Source organism: Emys orbicularis, chromosome 8, assembly GCF_028017835.1.
Source record: "Emys orbicularis isolate rEmyOrb1 chromosome 8, rEmyOrb1.hap1, whole genome shotgun sequence".
NCBI lineage: Eukaryota > Metazoa > Chordata > Testudines > Emydidae > Emys > Emys orbicularis.
This window is the reverse complement of record NC_088690.1, coordinates 7,879,189-7,894,900: the sequence shown is the minus strand read 5'-3', so window position 1 is coordinate 7,894,900 and position 15,712 is coordinate 7,879,189.

The following is a 15,712-nucleotide window of genomic DNA, read 5'->3' as shown; positions in this document are numbered from 1 at the left end:
TGAAAGGATCAGGCCCCTAAAACTGCAAACAAAAACAGAGGAGAGAAGCTTCTACACTCCGCCAGCAAGTCAACGGAGCAGCAAGCACCGCAAGCCACAGACACACAAGCTGGGGGTTTAATGGAGGCGGGATTGTGACAGGTAGCAGATTCTTACAGCCACCGGTTTCAGCCACAAGCCTGGTTGCCAGTTGTTGATTGTGGATTGTGTACTGCAGGGCTTATCGCCATCCGGGTAGCAGCGCTTAAAACCAGAAGTATATGGTTGTTATTAGTCAGTAGGGGCTGGCTCTCTCTCATGTTACTAATGCTCCTTAATTAAAACTTGCATTTCTGTGGTTCTGTGAGTGATGTATTTTGATCCACTGGCACGGGGTGAGTGTGTGCCTTTTTCCAGAATAAATGTACCGATTTTCTCATAAACATTGAAAATCTGCAAGGGGGGCAGAAACCCAACCATCAAGTATTTGTTTACATTCAAAATCCTGACGAATGAGAATGATCTGCCTGTTACCCTTATGCTGAGCTGAGCTGGTGCTTGGGTTGCATTTGTGTGGAATACAGGCAGCAGGCGACGGCCATTTATGGTTGATTAATCACAGCCGTGTATCCTTTATTTCTTATTTACGGGTGATACAGTAGGATGAATTTTAATCAGCTCTCAGTTGCTTTGCTGTGCTCATCATGTTCTCTGCTTTGAGGCCTCAGAAGTTAACTGTTTCAGGAGTTACAAGAAAAGCAGACCAGCTGAGCAATGGGACAATCCATTTCTGCTCGCACTGACTGATTTGCTGTGGACGGGTGGAAAGTCGAGTGTGAAAATATACATACTTAATGACAATGCAAGCCACAGAACAATCTACACAGTAGGGAAAAACGCCATTCCTGACTACATTTAGTGGGCCTGGTACTCCACAGTGCTGCAGCGTATCTAGTCATTTAAACCTGTGCAAAGTGGGTGGGAAATAAGAACTCAAGAATGGCCACAGTGGGTCAGACCAATGGTCCATCTAGTCCAGCATCCTGTCTTTCAACAGGGGCTTGGGCCAGATGCTTCAGAGGACATGAACAGTACAAGATAACTTACTGAGTGATTCATCTTATATTGTCTAGTCCCAGCTTCTGGCAGTCAGAGGTTTAGGGATACCCCGAGCGTGGGGTTGCATCCCTGACCATCTTGGCCAATAGCCATTGTTGGGCCTATCGTCCATGAACTTATCTAGTTCTTTTTTGAACCCAGTGATACTTTTGGCCTTCACAGCATCCCCTGGCAACGAGTTCCACGGTTGACGGCATTTTGTGAGGAAGTACTTCCTTTTGTTTGCTTTAAACCTGCTCCCTATTAATTTCATTGGGTGACCCCTGGTTCTTGCGTTATATGAATGGGTAAATAACACTTCCCTATTCACTTTCTCCACACCATTCATGATTTATGGACCGCTGTCATATCCCCATTAAGTCATCTCTTTGCTAAACGGAACAGTCCCAGTTTTTTTAACCTCTCCTCAGATGGAAGCTGTGCCATACCCCTAATCATTTTTGTTGCCCTTCTGGGTACCTTTTCCAATTCTTATATATCTTTTTTGAGATGGGGCAACCAGAACTGCATGCACTTTTCAAGAGGTAGGTGTACCATGGATTTATATAGCGGCATTATGATATTTACTGTCTTATTATCTATCCCTTTCCTAAAGGTTCCTAACAGTCTGTTGGCTTTTTTTGACTGCTGTTGCACATTGAGCAGATGTTTTCAAAGAACTATACATGGTGAGCCCAAGAGCTCTTCCTTGAGTGGCAACAGCTGATTTAGACCCCGTCACTTTGTATGCATAGTAGGGATTATGTTTTCCAATTTCCCATTTAGCTACATTGAATGCTACTGCTAGCGCAAGAGGTGACTCGGTGACGTCTAATGTGGTAGTGTTTTACACGCACTTTCCTAAATCCACGTGGCTAGTTCTAAGCAAATGAAGCTCATAATTTTGTGTCACAGTTTGTACATAACCGCTTTTAAACCAAGAACTTTTAAAGATTGAGCAGCCTGTTCAATAATGCACTTCCTTGATTACTCTTTGTGTTGGTAAATCAAACCCGTTATTATTCACAGTCTGGTTAATGGGCAGAATCAGAAGATTTATCCTTGTCTGGATTGTTTAATTGTCTCTGTGTCAGGGCTCTGGCCAGGGTTTTGTACTGTCCTAGCTATGAAGTCCTACACAACCTTTATGGACCTCTTCTGATTTCAGTAGAGCTTCGTATTGGTGCATGGATTTTCCTGTGCACAATCAATTGCAGGATCAGGGTCTTCATTCGTAATCCTTTTAATACTTTGCAAACTATATCCAATGGGAGGACGTTGTCTAGCACAGCGGCTGTAAGCACATTCAGGTATTCCTTTGACAGAGGCAGGGGGAGAATAACAATTCATGCAGAGTTTAGCTCAAATCCTTGGATTATGTTCATCTTGGGCCCCCTACGGTGCTGAAATGGCAGAAAAATAAAAATCCTGGGTTAGATTCTGACCTGCCCACGAAAGCTTATGCTCTAATAAATTTGTTAGTCTCTAAGGTGCCACAAGTACTCCTGTTATTTTTGCGGATACAGACTAACACGGCTGCTACTCTGAAAAAAGTACACTGATGTAATTTTGAATCTGGGGTCACTCCACTGAAGTCATTAGAGTTACTCTGGATTTAGACTAATATCACTGACATCCATATATGGGGTCAGTTAATGATGGTAATTACACCAGCCTAAACCCATGTGTGTGTATATAGAAATGTATATGTATGTATATATTATATAATACACACACACATATAATCAGACACACAATATATCCATTACCTGTCTTATTAATAACACTGTAGGTTATTAAAACTGAAAGAGTTTTGAAAATCTAATCTATGTTTCACCATCATACCATTTGGATCTAGGCCTAATTTTCAAATTTCATCTCTGTTTAAGGAGAGGGCTGGGAGAATTGGAGCCTACAAAAAGTAATTCGTCCCCTTAGCTTAGTGGGGCTGGGAGAGGAGAATCCACTGAGTGAAAATGAATTCTTACAGAGCTGGGCACTATCATTAGAGTAAGATGAGATGTGAAATTAACAAGCATCTCAGGTTGGTTCTCTCTCAGAAATATATTTGCAAAATTGATGCAGAGAAATGATGAAATCCTGCACCTCATGCCATAGTTTCCTTTCAAATAAGGGCCTGTAGGTGATGGGCATTTTTCCAGGTATTAGGACTCCGTCAGCCCAACGTAAAATACAAGATCAAGAAAGTAAATGGAAGGAGTTACTTTATTACAGATAATGCTACCGTTTCCAGCTAGCAATGCTTCAGTTAAACCCACCGAACAAAATTCCATATCGCAATTCAGTCTGGAAAGTAGGTGCCCTAATGTAGGACTAGCAAAATTACTAAACTGAATGACTTTTAGGACTGTCATAACTATAAAGGGAAGGGTAACAGCTCTCCTGTGTACAGTACTATAAAATCCCTCCTGGCCAGAGACTCCAAAATCCTTTTACCTGTAAAGGGTTAAGAAGCTCGGGTAACCTTGCTGACACCTGACCCAAAGGACCAATAAGGGGACAAGATACTTTCAAATCTTGGGGGGGGGAGAGGCGGAAAGGCTTTTGTTTGTGCTCTTTGTTTAAGGGGTCGTTCGCTCTTGGGACTGAGAGGGACCAGACATCAATCCAGGTTCTCCCCATCTTTCTAAACAAGTCTCTCCTATTTCAAACTTGTAAGTAAAAAGCCAGGCAAGGCATCTTAGTTTTACTTTGTTTTCTCAACTTGTAAATGTACTTTTTACTAGAGTGTTTATCTTTGTTTGCTATACTTTGAACCTGGGCTAGAGGGGGGTCCTCTGAGCTCTTTAAGTTTGATTACCCTGTAAAGTTATTTTCCATACTGATTTTACAGAGATGATTTTTACCTTTTTCTTTAATTAAAAGCCTTCTTTTTAAGAACCTGATTGATTTTTCCTTGTTTTTAGATCCAAGGGAGTTGGATCTGTATTCACCAGGAGTTGGTGAAAGGAAGGAGGGGGGGAGGAAGGGTCAATTTCTCCTTGTTTTAAGATCCAAGGGGTTTGGATCTGTATTCACCCGGAGTTGGTGAAAGGAAGGAGGGGGGAAGGGTCAATTTCTCCTTGTTTTAAGATCCAAGGGATTTGGATCTGTATTCACCAGGGAATTGGTGAAAGGTTTCTCAAAGCTTCCCAGGGAAGGGAATGGTGGCAGCGGACCACAACTAAGCTGGTAGTTAAGCTTAGAACTCCTCATGCAGGCCCCCACACTTGTACCCTAAAGTTCAAAGTGGGGATACAGCCTTGACAAGGACTATCATCATAGGTACAGTCAGCTGGATTTTATTTATTTATTTTATCATGGCTCTTTTACCTTGAGATATTCTGCTCAGATCCAGTTCTCCTGGTCTAACCTAAAAAATGGACAAGTCTTTATAAAAGAAAGCAGCAGCAGGATCTTCTGCTACCAGATGAGTCAACAGAGCAGGACCAGCTAAATCCTGATCCCATTAATGGCAATGACAACACTTCCGTTGACTTCAGTGGAACCAGGTTTTGGCCCTAAATGAGCTTTTGGGACTTTGAGGCCTCAGGGATTTGGGAATAACGTTATAGACTTCACCTCTAGGTACTTACTTCAAAGTCAGCCTAGGTCCGTAGACACTCAAAGACCAGCTTTAGTAGCTACCATTTGTTGTACTCACTCCAGTTCCGAGTGGATGGGTAGCCACATCACACAACTACTATCAGAAAGGCCAGGGCAGGAGGAGCTGAGGCTTGAATAGGTGATGGAGATCATTACCCTCCTACCTCCAGAGGTGGTCTTCCCTTCATACAGGGCTGGGGAAGCCTGCACTACCTGGTCTGGGGATTAACAGAGCTCAGGGGCGGCTCTAAGCACCAGCAAAGTAAGCACGTGCTTGGGGCAGCCCATTTGCAGGAGCGGCAGGGATCCAGCATGGGAGCTGAGAAGCAACAGGGGGCCTTGGGAGCTGTAGTTCCTTGGTTAGCTCCCTGCCTATAGAGCCAGCCTTGGTGCAGGGAAAGAACTACATTTCCCAGCATTCCCTTGGCCACTACCAACAGGAAAGAGGGGGAGGGAGTGAGGTAGCTGAGACCTCATGCTGCAGCCTGCTATGAATGGAGAGCTGCACTGGGAAGGGTAGGGATACCATATTTTAACATTCAAAAAATAGGACACTCCACGGGGAGGGAGGGTAGCCCCACCCTGCCACCATCCACCCGCTCCGACTGCCCCCCACAGAAACCCCAACCCATCCAACCCCCCCCTGCACCCTGTCCCCTGATCACCCCCTGCCCCTAACTGCCCCCCAGGACCCTACCCCCTATCTAAGCCTCCCTTCTCCTTGTCCCCAACTGCCCCCTCCTGAGACCGCCCCAACTTCCCCCCTAGGACCCCACCCCCTACCTGTCCCCTGACAAATCCCTGGGACTCCCATGCCTATCCAACCGCTGCCTGTCCCCTGACTGCCCCCCCAATCCCTGACCCATCTAACTCCCCCTTCTCCTTGCCCCTGACTGCCCCCCCGAACCTCCGCCCCATCCAACCCCCCAGCCCCCTTACCGTGCCACTCGGACCAGCATGTCTGGCTCCACGCAGTGCCAGACACACTGCTGCATACATGCTGCCATGCTCCCCCACGGAGCCACAGCCCAGCCCCCCCCCCTCCCCCCCCAGCACCTGCCTTCCAGATTTGAACACCTCAAAATTCAGGAGTGCTCAAGCTCAGTTTGGGCAGCTGTTACTTCATTTCTCCCAAATCAAATATACTGATCCACTGTAACTTGCTGTAGAAAAAGTAGGATAAAATTGAGCAAGAAATGCTTCCCAGTGGTTATTAGGACTGGAATTGCTATTTTCAACAGCCATTGCCTTTTTGTTTGTTTGTTTGTTTGTTTGTTTGTTTGTTTGTTTGTTTGTTTGTTTGTTTAAAAGGAAGACAGTGATATTGCACTGGCAAATTCCCCATAGAAAGAAAGAGTGGAAGAAAAAAATAATAAAGGCACCTCAACTTTTCCTCATTTATGTAGAACAGTCTTATAATATGCATCCGGATATCCTCCAATCACACAAGCTGAAAATTGTTCCACTTTACTGCAGTTCTGTAACCATATGGGAACCAATCCTATCTGTGTTCTGTGAACATCTAAAATTGATGCTGAATGACCTGCTGTGGGAGCGAGTTACCAGTGACCCAGGGCTGCGGCAGAAGGAAGGTACAGGTGGGGGAGGGGGGGAGAGAGCCCAGAGCTGGGGCAGCAGGAGGTGTGTGTGGGGGGCAATGGTGGGGGGAAATGAGGGAGCCCAGAGGTGGGTCAGCAGGGGGTGTGGGTGGGTGGGTGGGGAGAGCCCAGGGCTGGGGCAGCAGGTGGGTGCGGTGAGGAGCCCAGGGCTGGGACGGGGGGCAGCCAAAATTTTCTTTTCTTGGGGCAGCAAAAAACCTAGAGCCGGCCCTGCCAGAGCTTGGGCTTCGATCATCAGTACTAAACATACGGAGTCAAATTTTGCCACCCAGGGGCTCGGCGGAGCAAGTGAGACAAGTGTTGCGTCTGTAAAGAAGGGAAGAAAACAGAGAAGGAAGAGGATGCAAAATTGCCACGGTAGGTAGAACTACTGTTGAAGTGGAGTTAAGAAGAAAGTACAAATTCTGCTCCCAATTACACCAATGTAAAGCTAGCTTCCTCGGAGCTAGCTTGGATGTTGTACTAGGAAAAGAAGGTGGCTCGCTTTGGTTTTTTTTGAAGAAATATCATTTGCAACTGGCTTTCATAAAGCGAGTGAGAAAATAGGGTCCCTTGGCATTTATGCGTGTGCGTGGGACCGTGTGTGTTTGTGTGTGTGTGAGAGAGAGACAGCATGTGTGCGTGTACACCAGCTTGTACGGCTTAAACCACAGGTCTGTTTTTCAGTGACTGAGAACGACAACAGCCGCTCCTCTAAGTCTGGCCCACGTGAACAGCATGGAAATGAAGTACATTATCCTTAATGCTGTTAATAAATCATTAATGCTCAGCACTCATGTAGCACCTTACAGCTGAGATTTTCAAAGCTGCCCAGCTGCTTTGGAGGCCCCTTTCCCATTCATGTTGGTAGGAATTCAGCATTCAGAGCCCATCTGCAGCTTTGAAAATCTCAGTCTGTGTTGGACACTCTGTGCAATCCGTGCTTACTTAGCTCTCACGACAGGCCTTGTCTACAGCTAGATAAGTAGGCGAATATTATTCCTAATTTTCAGGCAGGCAGAGTGAGGCACAGAGAGGTCAAGTGATAGATATGGACCTGGCCACGGTAACGTGCACTTTTGTGACCTGCAAGCTTGACGACTGTAACACAACATACATAGGAATGGCAGCAGGTACATTAAAAAAAGATCCAGCTGCTGGTTAGCCAACCTGTACGTTGTGCGTATAAAACATTGCGTTGCTTTGTATATTATATTATATTTATTAATTACATATTAATGTTATGTAGTTATGCTAATTCATATAAGTGTGAGCTGTATTATGGTGACAGGTTTCAGAGTGGTAGCTGTGTTAGTCTTATCAGCAAAAACAACTAGGAGTCCTTGTGGCACCTTAGAGACTAACACATTTATTTGGGCATAAGCTTTCGTGGGCTAAAACCTACTTCATCAGATGCATGGTGTATATATATTACAGCACATGAAAAGATGGGAGTTGCCTTACCAAGTGGGGGGTCAGTGCTAACGAGCCAATTCAATTAAGGTGGAAGTGGCCTATTCTCAACAGTTGACAAGAAGGGGTGAATATCAACAGAGGGGAAATTACCTTTGTAGTGCTAACGAGGCCAATGCAATCAAGGTGGATGTTGCCCACTCCCAACAGTTGACAAAAAGGTGTGAGTATCAGCAGAGGGAAAATTACTTCTTGTAGTGACCCAGCCACTCCCAGTCTTTATTTGGGCCTAATTTGATGGTGTCCAGTTTGCAGTTTCTCACTGAAGTCTGTTTTTGAAGTTTTTTTGTTGAAGAATTGCCACTTTTAAGTCTGTTATTGAGTGTCCAGGGAGACTGAAGTGTTCTCCTACTGGTTTTTGAATGTTACAATTCTTGACGTCTGATTTGTGTCCATTTATTCTTTTGCATAGAGACTGTCCAATTTGGCCAATGTACATGGCAGAAGGGTGTCCCATGACACTTGGCAACAGTTGAACTTGGCTTTTTGCAGAAGCAAAAACAAAGCCTGTCAGAGACTAGATATATTAATAGTATGTCCTGGTAAAGTGAGGGGTGCCTTCACATCCCCCTGACACCTGGAATGTGGTATTCAAAATAATATAAGGAAAGGTACAGGATGGTACAGCAAAACAGGTACAGACTGGTGGATGATTGTAGAGTGCTCTCTAACTTGGAATCAAGTGTGCTATAAATACGAGTAGTCTTAGAAGCATGTTTTTGAAGCAGACCTTCTATGTAAGGTGAACACTGCGAGATTGCTTCCTGATATTGCTTCTCCCTTTTTGTGTACTGATCTGTTTTTGGCTAATAACCTGACTAAGGTTGGCTATTTGATCTTGTGAATAATTTTAACATTGAACTGAGAGTGTAGTCAAGTAATTGGCTGTATCTACTCAACGTGGTACAACGTGCAGCCTCCCATCTGCTAAGAAATACTAGCTGCTGTGAATGCATAGTCCTGGTATGCTCATCGCCACACTGGCTTCCACAAAATATCGACTCTGGGTTGTGGTCTTGATCTTCAAGGGTTCAATCCTGCATGGTGCTGAACACTCTATCCTGATACAGCAAAGCACTTAATCATGTAAGTATCCATTGAAGTCACATGCTTAAACGAAAGCTCAGTGAACAAGGATGGGCTAGTGGGTTAGAGTGCTGGGACTTGAAAAACCTGCTTTCCATTCACTCCTCTGCCACAAACTCCCTGTATAACCCTGGACAAGTCACTTAGGACCTGAATGTTAAGTGTATTTAGGTGTCAACAGATGCAGATGGGTGTTGAGTAGGATTTTCAAAAGCACCTAACTCCCATTGGCAGTGAGGCACTATATCCTTTTGAAAATCTTTAGGCACCTAAATACCTTTCAAAATCTGTCTCTTAGGGTAAGTCTACACTAGTGATCGATCTATCGGGGATCGATTGATCACGTCTAGTGTAGAGACACGATAAATCGATCCCTGATCACTCTGCCGTCGACTCCTGTACTCCACCGCGGCGAGAGGCGGAAGCAGCGTTAATGGGGGAGTGGCGGCAGTCGACCCCGCGCTGTGAGGATGTGAGGTAAGTCGACCAAAGATACGTCGACTTCAGCTACGCTATTCTCGTAGCTCAAGTTGCGTATCTTAGGTCAATCCCCCCTCCCCCCGCCCACAGTGTAGATCAGGCCTTAGTGTCTCTATGCCTCTTCTATAAAATGGGATAATAATGCTTCACGGGGTGTTGTGAAGAGTGTGAGGTGCTCAGACAGTGTAGTGATGGAGGCTTCATAAGTACCAGAGAAAGACAGAAGCTTGCAGGATTGAGCCCCAAACCCTAAATGGCACAGACTGAGTTACCTCAGGGAATGTTTTTTCCTCTGCAGCTCGTGGATGTCAATGGAACAATCAATGAAAAGACACATAAAATTAGAGGTTCCTAGTCAGAGGGATCAAAGCTTTCCACGTCCATTCTAAATGTGAAACCCACCTCGTCAGCTGGTCTTTTCCATAAGATGGTAATATACATCCATCAACGACACCCCCTCACCCAGGCAGTAGAAATTAAAGAGAGGCTCTTCACTTTGTCAGGTTTTTTAGCTGTTGTGAAGTCCTCCTAGACCATGGCTCTACGTGGGGTACAACAACCCAGATTAGAACAGAAAGCTCTTCCCAGAGCGCATGTTTTCCAGCAGCAAAGATGCAGCTTTAGACTGATGTTCATTTTATTTCTTGATAATAGCTAATTAAAAGAAATTAATAGAAGCATAGCCAGATCCAAAAGTTTGTTAGATGAGGTGCATTGTAGTTTAATTAAACTGGTATGTTGTGTACGACACAAAGCCCACTGAAATATGACTACTTGATGATCTCTGGAATTTGTCTGGGAACTCTTCAGCCGGAGGGAGAATCTTCACAATTTCTAATCTACATACACTGACACTCTCTGTGTAGCAGGGGCCCCAGGAGGGTCTTTAATTGCTCTGTAAACTTCAGACTGGAGTGTTTTTCAATAGTATGAGTCAAGATGCTGTATTAAAGTTTAAAAGAAACCATAGTCAACATGTTTATTAAATACCCCTACCCACAAAGGACACCAGGGTGGAGTAAATTATGCATGGAAAGAAAGAGTTAGTAAGTGCAAAACAATTATGCTTAAATGTCAAGGTGTGGCTACAGCTGGGTGAGTTCTGGGGAAAGCTATTGGCAAAAATTTCCCAAATTCTAAGCCACACCTTGGTTCTGCCATGTCTAGACCCCTCTTTATCTGCTTTCCCGCACCCAGCAGGATGAGTGGTTTCTATTTACACCAATGTTAGGGGATCAGCTGCTATTTGTGGAAGTAGGTTTCTATTATACAAGACTATAACAGGATTCCAAAAATAACTAGAAAAGTTCATGGAGGATAGGTCCATTAATGGGCAGGGATGGTATCCCTAGCCTCTGTTTCTCAGAAGCTGGGAAAGGGCAACAGGGGATGGATCATTTGATGATTACCTGTGCTGTTCAACCCCTCTGGGGCACCTGGCATTGGCCACTGTCGGAAGACAGGATACTGGGCTAGATGGACCTTTGGTCTGATCCAGTATGGCCACTCTTATATTCTCACAAGGACATGTATTTGTTTGAGATGCATTAGCCCCCAGGTCACAAAATAAATAAGTAAATGAAGGAGAGCTGAGGTTGTCCTTTACATTTCTATTCATGGAGTTCTGCTACCTCACCATATCAAAGGCCGCCCTTGGACCGGTTAACCTGTGTGCCTTCACCCTTACATGCTCTCTTTACTGAGAAAAGCAAGATGTTACTCCAGCTCATTCTCCCACCGCCAATGCTAACCAGACTCTCTTCTGCCTTGTGCATCATGAACGCAATTGCCAGCACCATTCTGATTGCAGAATCTTTTTTTTATTATTATTTGTATTGTATCACACTGCAAGGCACCCCTGGAGCTAGACACTGTACACACCCAACAGAAAGATGGCTCCTGCCCCCAAAGAGCTTACAATCTTCGTATGAGATGGGAGAGAAATGGATGCAACAAACTCATAGGGAACGGTAACCGTGAGACCATTATAAGTGTAAGAAGCAGCGGACACAGAGCACCAGCTGCCTAGCTGTTGGAAAGCAGCTTATAAACATGATGGCAGAGCTGAGATGTAAGGAGAGACTTGAAGGAGGATAGGGTAGTGGTCATATGGATTTTTATGGGACGCTCCGCAACCTCTGGTGTTCACATAAGAGGCAGAAAGAGCCTAGTCCGCAAGAGGAAACCAGAATCCAGCTGCAGTGTGGGGCACTCTCATTTAGGAAAACTCTCTTGTGGTGGAACAAAATTGATCTTGGGCGTAATTGAGAGAGAATAAATCTGGAAACTCACAATGTCATTTTTTTTTACAATCGCTCTTCAGCCTCTAATTATGCAATCCAAAGCCTTGAGTATAGGGGGTACATAAAGGCAGCACTTCAAAAACCTTACCTCTAGTGGGGCAATTGTGCTTCTGTAATACTTGTTTATTAGCAGAATGCATCTGATCTCAGAGGCCTGCATGACAAGTTCATTACATATCAATTTAATTAGTCGATTTACATTTAATTTACATTTCAATTAATGTCTTTAGCCTTAATAGGGTAATTGCCTCTTAGGCAATATGTAAAAGAATAAATAGTCACATTCTGAGGAAGAATTCCTATTTTCAATTTTTTATTACCATAAATAACCTAAATAATTATTGCTCTTAAGGGGCCACATCCCAGTTCCCTTCTGGGCCTAATTATAAAGACTTAGTACCTCATTAAGCAAAATGGTTTTGGAGTCACAGAAAAGCATTACTCTAATCGTGACTCATTAGTTTCAACAAAAGAGGAGAAAACTGCAAAAGTCGGCACATTTAGCCATATTATTCTTGTGGTTCATAAGCAGCGGCCCATTTGTGAAGTGGCTGTTACAGCTGTGTAGGCGTGACCCTCATAAAGCCCAGTTCTCGGAAGGTTTTTTGTAACTTTGGTTGTTTAAAAAAAAAAAAAAAATCACGCCGGGCTGAAAGTTGGTATGGAGTGTAGTGGCGTAGAGCAAGCATGTTTAGCAAATTTTTCCCCATTCCATGCCAGTGCCCTCCCCATCCTCCCAAACAAAACAAATCCATTTGTTTGGGTTTTAAATTAAGTTCATGCAGGTAAAACATAACAGGTCAAATTCTGCTCTCAAAGACTGAAATTCACCAGCATGCAGAGGGTCAACCCAAGGACTATGAACCACTTAAGTGCCAGTTAAGGTCTGTTTGCACCCAGTGACACACCAGAATGAATACCTGTTAAGTTAGTGGAATCGGTCCTTATTTATTCTGCTGTAACTGAGAGCTGAACTGAGCTCTTAAGGGTTTATTGATCTAAAATGATTTCATGGAAGTGGGGGGAGGAGCGGGAGAGGGTAAGGTTGATTACAAATGTGTTTGGGAAGTGATTAGTCTGCAATGTGTTCTAGTGAGTTTTAGTATTTTTAAATCAAAGTGTTCAGTTGGAAAGATCTCAAGCAGTGGAAAGTAACCACTATTCATATTTTTTTTCTAGCATGTCAACATTTAATCAGCAATCCACATGAAAATCCAAGCTCCGTGCTAAGGACCATTCCTTCTTATGTTGCAATTAGCAGAAATTAAAAATAGATTTTAGTAGTGATAATATTTTGTACTTAACTAGGGCCTTTCAGATGACAAGCTAGTGCTTTGCAAAGGGGATAAGTTTTACGCTTGATGCTCAAAGGTGGGTACATATTAATATCCCCACTGTACATTGCAGACTGGAGGAATTGTGACTTTCCAAATGTCATACAGACAGAGCTGAGAAGAGACCCCACCATGAGATGTTAATCGGAAAGTTCAGACCACAAGGTGTCTCCCTATATTCTACCTCCCACAGACATTTTATCCTACATTTGTGCTGATCTGGAATTCTCCCCTTCAGGCTGCTAGGTCACTTTTGCTTTTTTAAAGCTCATTTTAAAGCTTTCCTTCTTCCTTTAGCCTGTGATTAACAAAAATCCTCACTCACCCTTCCCCTCCCCCCTCCTCTTATATCCACTCCTTGCTGCAGCCTGCCAGAATATTAACTGACAATTGCATTTCTTTTGGATTTCAATGCTTCTCTTTTTCGTGGCTGCATTTTCATTCTGTTCCCGTGCAAGCTGTTCTATGCTTTCACCCCCACTTCTGCCTAGTGCCGCGAATGATTTTATGGTGCTTGGTAGGAAGAGCACCAATAATAGCCATAACACAGTGCTGGCCCTTTAAAATAGTTTCTTTCAGGAGGGAATTTCCTGCTTTGTGGAGTGAATTCCTTTGAAAACACTGTGTTCCTGTAAAAAGGCCTCTTTGTTCCTGCTGGATCCGAGCCATTTTAAAGGACGAAAGATTCAACCAACAATTTCAGGACTATATATTAGCTAATGTAGCCTCAGCCCTTATTTAAAGAAAGTACAATTGTATCTACTGTAATGGTGCAAAACACTACAGCTTACAATAAGGAAAAGAGCCAGACACCACATGAAATTCACGACTGACTTTACAATTACCATTCTGCTTCATGTGGAAGCTGCTCAGATGTGACGTGACGGGTAGCAGTACAAACTCCTGAAATAGATACAATATAAAACACTGGCTTTTTTTTTAAAATAAGTCACAAGGCGCCATGTGAATTAGATAAATATTGAGGCACACAGAGGCTAAGTGACTTACCCAAGATCACTCACAGCAACTCAGGAACATAAACCAAAAATTCTCGACTCCCCCCCCCCCCCCACGTTAGCCTCTGCACAACCCTCCATCTTTTATTACTGCATTTTATTAACATACTTCATAGATTCATAGAGTTTAAGGCCTGAAGGGACCATTATATCATCTAGTCTACCTTCCTGTATATCACAGGCCATTACATTTCCCCCAGATACTCCTGTATTCAGCTCAATAACTTGTGTCTGACTACAGTACAACTTGTGTTTTGACTAAAGCATATCTTCTGAAAAGGCATCCAGTCTTGATTTGAAGACATCATGATCCAATGGCTGGAAGTTCAAACTAGACAAATTCAGACTGGAAACAAGGCATACATTTGTAACGATGAGAGTAATTAACCACTGGAACCATTTACAAAAGGTTGTGGTGGATTCTCCATCACTGATCGTTTTTAAATCAAGATTGGATGTTTTTTTTTCTAGAAGATCTGCTGTAGGAATTATTGTAAGGAAGTTCTCTGGCCTGTGTTAAGCAGCAGGTCAGACTAGATGATCACAATGGTCCCTTCTGACCTTAGAATCTATGAAATAGAGAATCCACCACTTCCTTCAGGAGTTTGTTCCAGTGGGTAAAAACCCTCCCTGTTAAAAATGTGTGCCTATTTCTAATGTGAATTTGTCTGGCTTCAGCTTCCCGCCATTGGTTCTTATTATGCCTTTCTCCACTAGATTAAAGAGCCTTTTAGTAACTCATATTTTCTTCCTGCAAAGGTACTAATACACTATAATCAAGTCGTCTCTTTTAGTTTCCCTGACTGGCCACTTAGCTATTGTTGTTGTGGACAGAGACATCACTGCACACTTTTCTTAGCAGAAGCCCTAAAATACAGTACTATATTGTCCAGCTCTTTATATGCTAGCAGAACGACATCCATTCCCTTTTCTACCCTCCCCAGCCATTTACACTGAGTTATTGCCAAATCAGGATAATTGGCATTGGGGTGGCACAACAATGAAATTCCACTTTCAGGTGCTACTTTCTAGTTCCTCCACCACAATCATCTGGAGTCACTTTGCCAGCCTGACACTGTTCTTTGCTTTGCTTTTTCAAATACAAAGCGGTACATACATGAGAAATAAAAACCCCTAATTTATTCTACAAAAGTGTTCATCAAGTGAGAGACAGGACTCTTGGAAAAGATTAAGAGCTTACATTTTTCATTTGACTTATTTCACATAAAATTTCATAGAGGATAAAATGATGGGAGGCAAAGAGGAGAAATGATATTTCTGTTTTATCCCTGTCTAAGGACCATAAATCTTCCTGAAGTATCATTAATTGTAGCAGCTCCATTCACACGGCTATTGTTAAGGCGCTATCATCAGTCCCATTATAAACCCCCATTTTCAGGAGTTTATAACTTAGTTGGAAGAATTTTGTTTCAGGCTGAAACTTCTCTTGTGCAGTGTCTCCACATAGGAGAATTCTGATTGCATTTTTTACATAATCTATGAAGAAGTGTCACCTGTTTTGAACTGATTAAAGGGTGCAGCTGTGACCTTTTAGATGTGTAAAATCATCCTTCATATGCCAGAGAAGGAATGAATGTACTGTTTGTAGCTGTGATAGGGTTGACTTCACTGGAATTACAGGCAGGATGAATATGGACCAATGTGTCTGACATTCAGTCATATGGCGAGATTCTGATTAGTACCACTGAGTTCTGATTTGCACAACTGGCCTATTCCTC